Source organism: Mastigoproctus giganteus, chromosome 6, assembly GCF_048544385.1.
Source record: "Mastigoproctus giganteus isolate SK-2022 chromosome 6, ASM4854438v1, whole genome shotgun sequence".
NCBI lineage: Eukaryota > Metazoa > Arthropoda > Arachnida > Uropygi > Thelyphonidae > Mastigoproctus > Mastigoproctus giganteus.
In genome coordinates, this window is record NC_143580.1 from 169,451,280 (window position 1) to 169,461,212 (window position 9,933).

The following is a 9,933-nucleotide window of genomic DNA, read 5'->3' on the forward strand; positions in this document are numbered from 1 at the left end:
CTGTCTTTACTATCATTAACAATCCTGCCAAACTTTGTATCATCTGCACACTTGGACATTAAGACTGATATTCATCATCAATAAATACACAAAACAATATTAGGCCCAGCACCAAACCCTGGAGGCCTCCACTAATAACACATAGAGCAGTGTCCATTTATTATCACTCTCTGCCGTTTCCCACTCAACCATCCCTTTATCCATTGCAGCAACTTGCCCTTAATACCATACCACTCCAATTTGTACTGCAGTCTTCCATGTACACCAGTATCAAAAGCTTTTTTGAAATCCAAGTAGATGATATAAAAATTATTTTTTGCATCCAGTTCCTTTGTGACCAGATCGCAGTATCCAATCAAATTGGTCAAACAAGACTTCCCTTTAACAAACCAAACCCATGCTGTGTCTGAATTATTACTGCAGTGTTGTCTAGGTGATCCTGCATCACTTCTTTAACTAGTGACATTATATTATTTTCCCTAAAATACAAGTTAAATTAACAGGTCTATAATTATTTGCGTCACCCTCTGAAACTCCTTTGTGAATTGGGGATACGTTTGCACATCTCCAGTCCATGGGGACCTCCCGTGAATCTAAGGATGCTCTAATAATATTTGGACAGATTCCATTTACCCCAAGAGCCTTTTTTATATTTAACTTCAATTTGTTCTCCACTTTGCTCTCCGTTATTACAAAATCATTCAGCTCCCTGTTAGTTTAGTAAACTTTTGTCCTCCCCCTTTACAGAATTCCTCATGTGTGACTGTAGATGCAAAATACTCATTGTCAGCTATCTGAGCAGGATTATCAAGTGGACCAATCTAATTCATCCCCTTCCTTCTAGAGTTTACGTAAGTAAAGAAGTCTGTTTTTCTTTGCATCCTTTGCCAAGGATTTCTCGTAATCAGCCTTCGCTTGCCTAACCTCCTTTATGACTTGATTACAGACTACCTTATATCTGCCATATATACACAGGCTTCTGTGTCACCTGCTAATTTATATGCATCCCACACATTTTTATTCACTGTCACAAACATTAGCATTACGCTTATATAACATCAGCCAAAAAAAAAAAAAATCTAATTTCACCCATCCACTCGTTATAAATGTTTGTGTAGTTCTGCCTTCAATCTATTTAAGCTATCAACTTCTACGACAGATGGATGTTTGTTCCAGCAATCAACTTTTTTTTTTTTTTTTTTTTGGTAGTTGTTGGCACAAAGGCTTCTGTGGCCATAATGCACCTCCCAAAGTTTTTGCAGTACTTTGATCCAAGCCCGAGGCGGGAATCGAACCCACGACCTTTGGGTTGCCAGGCAGGCACTTTACCCACCCGGCTAGCCCGGTCAGCTCCAGCAATCAACTACAAGCTGGCTAAAGGCAAACTTCCGCACATCTATCCTACAACTCTTTCCTCAATTTGAATTTATGCCCTCTCAGGTGATTATTCTGAGCAAGAGGAAGAATTCTATCAGCATTTAGCATCCTCAAACATTCAAGGGTTTATACATCTCAATCAGATCACCTCTCATGTGCCTAGTCTCCAGACACTAATTTGCAAAACTTAAGCCTTTCTTCGTAAGACTAACCCTTTGTTCCATTCACTAATCTTGTTACTCTTCTCTGCACTCACTCCAGCAGCTCTACATCCATCCTAAGATGAGGCCTCCAGACCTGTATACAGTACTCAAGGTGTGGCCTCACCCTTGCCTTATACAAGGGAATAATCACCTCCTTGTCCCTGTTAGAAAAATTCCTAGTATTAAAAGCCTAGTAGCTTCAAAGATTAATTCCTTGAAGGCTTCCCATTTAGAATTCACTGTAAATCCCACTGTATAGAATTTAAAAACTGCCTCAGGTCACCTTTACAAAAACCCTTCCCTTTACCCTTGATGATAGTTACAACTTTAAGTAATTCCCACATCAGTAGACTGATCACTGTCATCTAGTGGTTCCCTTATCTGCAAATTCCTAATGCACGAGTCATCACTGCTCAATGATCAGATCAAGTATTACCCTCTCTGGTTGCGCCCTCACATGTTGCTGTAGAAAACAATCCTCCAATAAATGCACAAATGTCTTACTAGCGTGTGAGTGACTAACCCACAGGTTCCAGTCAATACATGGAAAGTTAAAATCCACCATTACAGACATTCTGATTTACTGACCCACTATTTCTCTGCACAATTGTTCGTTGTATTCATCAAGTCATTAGGCACATAACACACTCCCACTGTCATTTTCCCTTTCCCAGTGTTTGTCACACCAAACTGACTCAACATTGCACTGTCCACCCATGTCAATTGCATGCACTTCCTTAGATTTTGTTTCTTAACTAATAACATAACCCCCTCCTCCCCTATCCTTGCTGTACACATTGTACTCCCCAAATTCCAATTCTGCACTGCTTATATGTGTGACACCATATCTCTGATATCCCAACCATATCTGCCTTTGATCAGCACTTCCAATTCAAATTTATTTACTATACTCCTAGCATTGGTGCACATGCAAGTATACATGCACCTGTTCTTATTCTTAGTTAAACTAACACAGCCCATGTATTTATTTGTCCATGATGACTCCCAGCAGCTCTTGAAATCCCCAGTAAATTGCTCTCTACGCTGCTGCTCATTAAAATAGAAGCAATGCAAGAATCGCTTTCACCTCTGCCTATGGCTACTGTTAATCTTTTAGTCTGTGAATCCCACCAAGCTAGCAGTTTTATCTACCTAATACTGCCTCGATAGCATCAGCAAATATTCTTGCATCCTTTCCATTTAAGTGCATCCCATCCCTGTAGAAGCAGTCTCTCCTGTTAGCAAGCACAGACCATGCTGAAAAAAATTATACCCCATGAGCCTTGCACAATCTCTCCAGGGCCGAATTGATCCACAAGGCTCTCACCATATACTCCCTCCTATTGTGTCTGAGAAGAATTGCAGACACTTTCAAATTTAACCCTAGTTTGTGACTTTTTTTTTCAACATTGACCTGTACTTGTTACTTAAATCTGCAGATCTCTTACTCTTAAGGTCATTCGTGCCAACGTATACAACAATATCACCTTTTGGGCCCTTAAAGGATTACTGCTCAACGTCATTAACTTTTGCCCCAGGTAGTTTAGTTCATAGCCAAATTTGGAATGTCTGGCGATAGAGAAACTACCTTAAGTTGCAGATCTTAGGAGGCTGCTCATTTTCAAATGCATCTCATAAAGCTGAAAACCTTGATGTGACTTATTTTCGAATAATGAGCAAAACTAATCTCAACCTACATTCAATTAAAATGCAGCATTAAAGATTTCTATTTCCACAAAAGATGCCACCAGTTTAATTTTAATGAAGAAATACTGATAAGATGTATTATCAAAATCACTATTCCAGTTAAACTTCTCTCGCCCAGAATATGAATGTCTGGCACAGAGTTCCAGTTTGAAGTTTATGGAACACCCATTGGGAATGAATTGAAATATCAGGTGACAGAGCAACAAATCCCTCAGTATAGCTCAGCTAGTGGTTATTTTGCAGAAGAAATGGACTAGTATTAGTAAAGTCAAATGATGTAAGGAAGCAAACGTTTTCTGCATCAGCAAAAACTAAATAAAATAAATCAATTTTCATTTCACTCCCACAAGGTAATCATTCAATTCTGCTTTAAACTTACTTAAACTCACTTCTTCCACGTTGGGAAGCAACTTCATTCCAATGATTGCCAAAGGCAATCCACTGCTCATACGTTAACTTCTTGAGATCTAATCTCTTATTTCCCCGAGATTTTGTATTTGGATCCCCTGGTTTGTATCTCGCACCAAGGTAGAACACACCTTCAGTGCCTTATACACCTCAATTAAATATCTAGTTGTCAAAATTTATAGTCCACACCTTCTAAGCTGTTCTTCATATGTGTATTACTTTGCACTCATTGCCACTCTAGCTGCCTTTCTGAATCTTCTCCATAAAATAACTACACAGAAGTTCTATGTCTATTTCTGCAAGACCATTTTCCAAATACAGTCTTGCAAAGACAAATGATGATATAACAAAGGCCCTGTAAATCATAGATGGGATGCTATATGCCTTCCTAGCTGGCCTGTTCACATTCACACTGCATGGAAAATTTCATTTTAGATTGAATCATAATATTTAAGTCTTTTTCATCTTGAACCACTTTTAGTTCTTCCCTAGCTTATAAGTGACATTAGGATTTCTGTTTCTCAAATTATATCTAATGCTACAGTCTATCATTCACTGGTGGAAAGCCTACTGAAGAGAATGGAGTTGTCAGAGCAGCCAAAGGGGATGGACAACAACACACTAATGAAGTGAGTTAGTGATATCAATGTGAAACTGGTATCCAGATATTTTTGGAGGATAGTACACATTTGTGCAGTGTGTGTCCACAAGCTTAAATTAAGAATTCCAGGCTCCAGCATGATTTAACCAGTGACTAATCATGTACTTCTTTACTCATCCAATCTGTAAATTAATCCCTTGGATTTTTTAGTGAGAAATTTTAATGGGGGAACCAAACAACAAAACATCAAGTGTTGTTTGACAGTGTAGGCTAAAAAAATTCAGAAACCACAATTGCATATATAAAGCATTTCAGATAATTGCATAAGGCGATTCAGAAGTATGTTACCACTCTTATTGGAATTATTTTTTCTTACTTTCCTCTTATTTTCTGTGCAGTTGTCATCTTTTAACACTGGTGAAGGCTGATGGCTCTATTTTTAATGTAATTTATAATAAGAGAAAAATTAGCAAACAAAAACCAAAACAAAAAGAAAGCATAGTTATTTAGAGAATTTAATAACATGATTTATTCAAGTGCATAAATACAGAAATTGGTATTTACATACAGATAATGCTGTACAATGCTGTTTACACTCTCAATTACACATACTGTGAATATATTCCTGGAGTTTGATAAATGATTTCAACTAAAACATTCAATATATATAATCATTTTACTTGGAATTTTAGGAATGATGAAAATTCAAATATAAATACTTGCCAAGAATGAAAAAAAAATATATATTTTAAGTCACCAATGTAATACAGTTTTGATACCATTTTCAGTATATAAAATTTGGTCCTAGATATAAAAAAACGAAATTAATGAAACCATTAAAAACATGCAGTTATATTTCATTTTCCACAAAAAAAAAAAAAAAAATACATTTCAATATGTAAAATATATCCCTTCATATACCAAGCTAATTAGTGACTTTTTCACCCCCATTTGTTATATCAAAGCATCAACAAAATGAAGATTCTAGCATAAAGGAGGTATCTGAATGATGCTAATACACCGTGTATATATATATATATATATATATATATATATATATATTGCAATTTTGTACATGATATTATTAAAAAAATTCTCAATAAAAATGGAATAATTTATTGACAATAGTTGTGTCCTTAGTATTCATGTAAAAACATTTACCTGCCACACAGATGCACCTTTTTTTTTTTTTATATACCAAATGGAAATCTATAGTTAAGTCAAATAACATGGAAACCATGAATTTTAAGCAATAGATACTTTTAAGTTGCAGATCTTAGGAGCTGCTCATTTTCAAATGCATTTCATAAAGCTGAAAACTACTAGTTCATATATTTTTAACTGTAAATTATAAAAAATTACTGCAATTCTGTAATACATAAAACCAACTCAGCTGCATAAATATTGGACTTATTTTTGAATAATGAGCAAAGTAATCTCAACCTACATTCAATCAAAATGAAGAAATGCTGATAAGATGCATTATTAAAATCAATCAAATTACTATTCCAGTTAAACTACTGTCACCCAGAATAAGTTCAGAACAAGGAGGAAGGGGTTTCTGGGGTTATAGATTAGTTCAATACATATCCTTGTAGGTGGTTAATGATTCTCATTTATGAAAAAAAAGATTTAGTTCATATATGAAAACTGTGTAGGAATCTATTCTTTGTAGTTCTGGTACATTTCATAAGAAATAAGTTTTTCTTAAGACTAGGTTCATTGTTAATTAGGGGTATTAGGTTCATTGTTAATTGTCTGACGGCACCAGGGGTTTCCCCCATCTCCGCAGGGTTCTAGGTTTACTGGGACAAAATCTTTACACTTGATCATTGGTCTCATTAAGCAATTAAATTATTATAAAGCTTAAACTTCATAGAGAGCACAGGGAATCCACATAAGAATACAAATAGCCTCCTTGAAGATTCAGTGCAATATATTTTAGTTGAAGGTATCAACATGATCATATTTTTTTCATTATTATTATTATTTTTTTTTTTTTTTTCAAATTATAGTAAAGTAAATAGAAATCTAGAATTTGTTCTGAAATAATTCCAGAAATGTTTACTAAGAGATATATTCAACACAATGACATATTTCTATTAGTATTAACAGTAACATGATATCCTTTTTGGGATGACCTGTACTACATCTTAAAAATTTTGCTAAGGAATTTGCATATGTAAAGTACTATATATATATATATATATACCTATGACCTTCAGAAAAGGAGAACTGCATGATTGAATTAAACTTTTTATGACCATCTTTAGAAGAGCAAAATTATACAAAAAAATTCACTTTATTGTACCTACAATAAACCACATAAGCAATAAATACTTAATCCATTAAATAATATAAAACCAAATCTGCTACATGAACATCTCCCCATGATCATGAACACACAAAATGTTCATTTTGCTTTTTACTTTTTCATTCAGTAATTACATAATAAATTATAAGCAATGGATTTAAGGAGGGAAAGAAGTGGCATAAGCAGAATTTAAGTGGGTCCTGATTCATTATCTAAAGCATTGCAAATATATTTAAATGCTCACGAAATAAAAATTTCGTGAAATACTTGTACGTTTCTACTTCTTATCTAAAAATTTGTGAAGAATTGATTCACTAAAATTTACTGGTACTTATTTAACCTATTTCATGCATGCATATGTTAACTGCTTCTTCTTACTGCAGCTGCTGTGGATAAAAAGACATTTTTACCAAGGCTTTTAAGTGCTTTTCTCTTTATTATTAGCATTTCCTAATGATCAAACTTAATATACAATAACAGATATTTGTAAATTGAAACGAACTACTTGTAGAAAGGGCTGTTTAAAGAGAATATTTTTCCTGCAACCGTGTTCACAGTAAAGCAAAATTAAGCCGAATTCTTCAATTCTAACAATTAATGATGCAAATTGAAAATCAAACCTATGATGAATACTAAAATTTACAGTGACATCACTTTAACAGATATTTTAATTTTTAACTTCATTATTTAGATATACCAAATACAGCTGCATACCTGCTCATAGTTAATCAGTATTAGTTAATCAATATTCAGTATTAGTAGAAGAAGGCAAACTTATACAGCATCAGCCAAAGGGAGAAAAAAAATTTCTCCATTTGTCCATCAGTTTGCCTAGTTCTTTGAGTTTATTCAAAAGCAAATTTCTGTACATATATCTTGCAACCATCCTTAATTTGAATTTATGCCCACTATATATCAGTATTGTCATATGTATATCTAAACATTGTCTTGTGGAAACTGGTGGAAATTACATATTCTTTATTCTTTGCTAATGCAAACAAAAATAGAATATTGTTATCCACTAGTTGTGCCACTATTTCTGTTATTAAAAATGTGATTATTTTGTAATAATTTTGTTTGGTACTCAGAATGCAGTGCTATATTTTTCATAGGTTGTGGAGAATGATCAGATATAAAATATATGGAACTAATAAGTTTAAAAAAAAAGAACAAAAAAAAAATTTAGTTGTGGAGAAACATTGTTAACAAGGTTAGGAATTAATGACACAGCAGCTGTTTGCATGCATTAAATGGACACTTTTGTAATAAATCAAATAAAGAACTAGAAACCTGATAGCAATCATGACTGATTCATCAAACCAAAAAAGAAGGGGGAAAAAAAATCATAACACTATTCCATGACCTCTTCATTTGTCTTCTTTAATTTATTCAAACCATTCATTTCTGCAACACTAGAAGGAACTTTTTGTTACATACATACACAACTTGAGCTGTGTATGTATGTAACAAAATCGAATTCATTTCTGTTGGGGGATAAATTTTAGAACTCAAACAAAAACCTTGACATTACTTCCATACATTGAAAGGGTTATGGCAGTTGTAACTTGCCCCCTAATGCTGCAATTTATACAACGGTACACGATGTACAATATCAAATGCTTTATTAAAGTATTATCAAGGAGATATATATTAAAAAATGGCACAATCAATATCAAAAATTCAAACCTTTTAATTAGATGTCACTTGTGGATGAATCTGTGTGGAAATTACTTGAGAAAAGTTAACAGTATATATATATATAAAATTAATTTATAAATTAAATAACTTACCTCTTTATTTTACTCAAGGTACTGTACAGATTCAAACTTACAAAAATATGAATTTTAGCATTTTAGAGCACTAAAATTCACATTTTCCTAAGTTTTAATTCAATGTTATTTTTAGCAGACCTTGAGAAAAATAAAAAGGCAAGTCCTTCATAAAAATTAGTATTCTCAAATTCAAGGTACAATGGACTTAAATTTGCCCTTTTATCAACAATATATGAGTACAATATACTTATATAATAAAATTATTTCTAATGAAAAGAATTTATATGATGAAATGCAGTGTATCAGAAAATTTGTTAATATAGAATAAAAAGGGACTAAAAATATTCCCATTAAGGAAAATGGGTTTTTATTATTTGGGCATTTTAAAAAAAAAGAATTCCATGTGAGAATAATAAATCTATTGTTTATATCTGCTCTTCCAGGAAGTAATGCCTCTTCTTAAAGAGTATTTTTTTCAATAATGAACCAAATTTATAGACTGACAATGAGAATAGACTAGACACAAAAGGCAGTTGTTAGGTTACACTGACACAGTCATCCATACCAATTTGTCTGTGACAAAGCCATCAATAACATATTCCATCTAAACATGTACAGTTTAAAAAAAATCAACCATTTTCACAAATAAGTAAATTGCTTTTGTAACAAAAGTGGAACTGGATACCCTTCACTGCTAAGCAAAGAAAAACTTGATATTAATAAACATTTACTAAGTTAACACTGTCCCCAAAAAAATCATGAAGATGACTTTCATCACAAATATCTCTAATTCATTTGTGAGAGAATGAACAAAAAATGCTAAAGAATTTTAAAATTTCTTTGTTAAAGGGATGTTAAAATAAAAAGTTGGGCCCTACCATATTTATGAAGGGCATGAACTGAAAGAACTTGATGAAGAAGAAAGATTGCATTATTGTGGCTAGTTGTTCAGTTTTATTAATTCAAATGTAATTGGCATTTTGGACAAAGTTTTCTTTCGATGAAGATTTATTCCATTTGAGTAGTTACATCAACAATCAAAACAGCAAAAGATATGGAGTAATGAGAACTGTTTTTCACCAAATGCCCTTACATATTAAAAAAAAAAAAATTGTAACCAGACATCTTTTCTTTGGGCATGCACTTGATGGAAACTTACTGAGACCAACATTATTGTTGGTTTCAGCAAGATGGACTGATGTGTCAATTTTGGTGATAGTCTTATTTCTAAAAATTTGTGGCCCCCAAGATCCTCAGATTTCATGTTGCCAGAATATTATTTATGGAGCTTGTTGAAAGGCAAAGCATACAGAAATAATCCACACACTGGAGAATTAAAGGTCTGTGCACATATTCAAGAAGGTGGGGATTTTAAACATTTATAATTTTGTTTATAATCACTTATAATTACTTTATTGCATAATCTGATAATTACGTAATGTTATTTGTAATGTTATATACCTATTTTATATGCTAATGATTAAAAAATATATATATTTCTGAAAAACAGCTTTTTTAAAAATACTGTATTTGTATTTTACAGATTGAAAC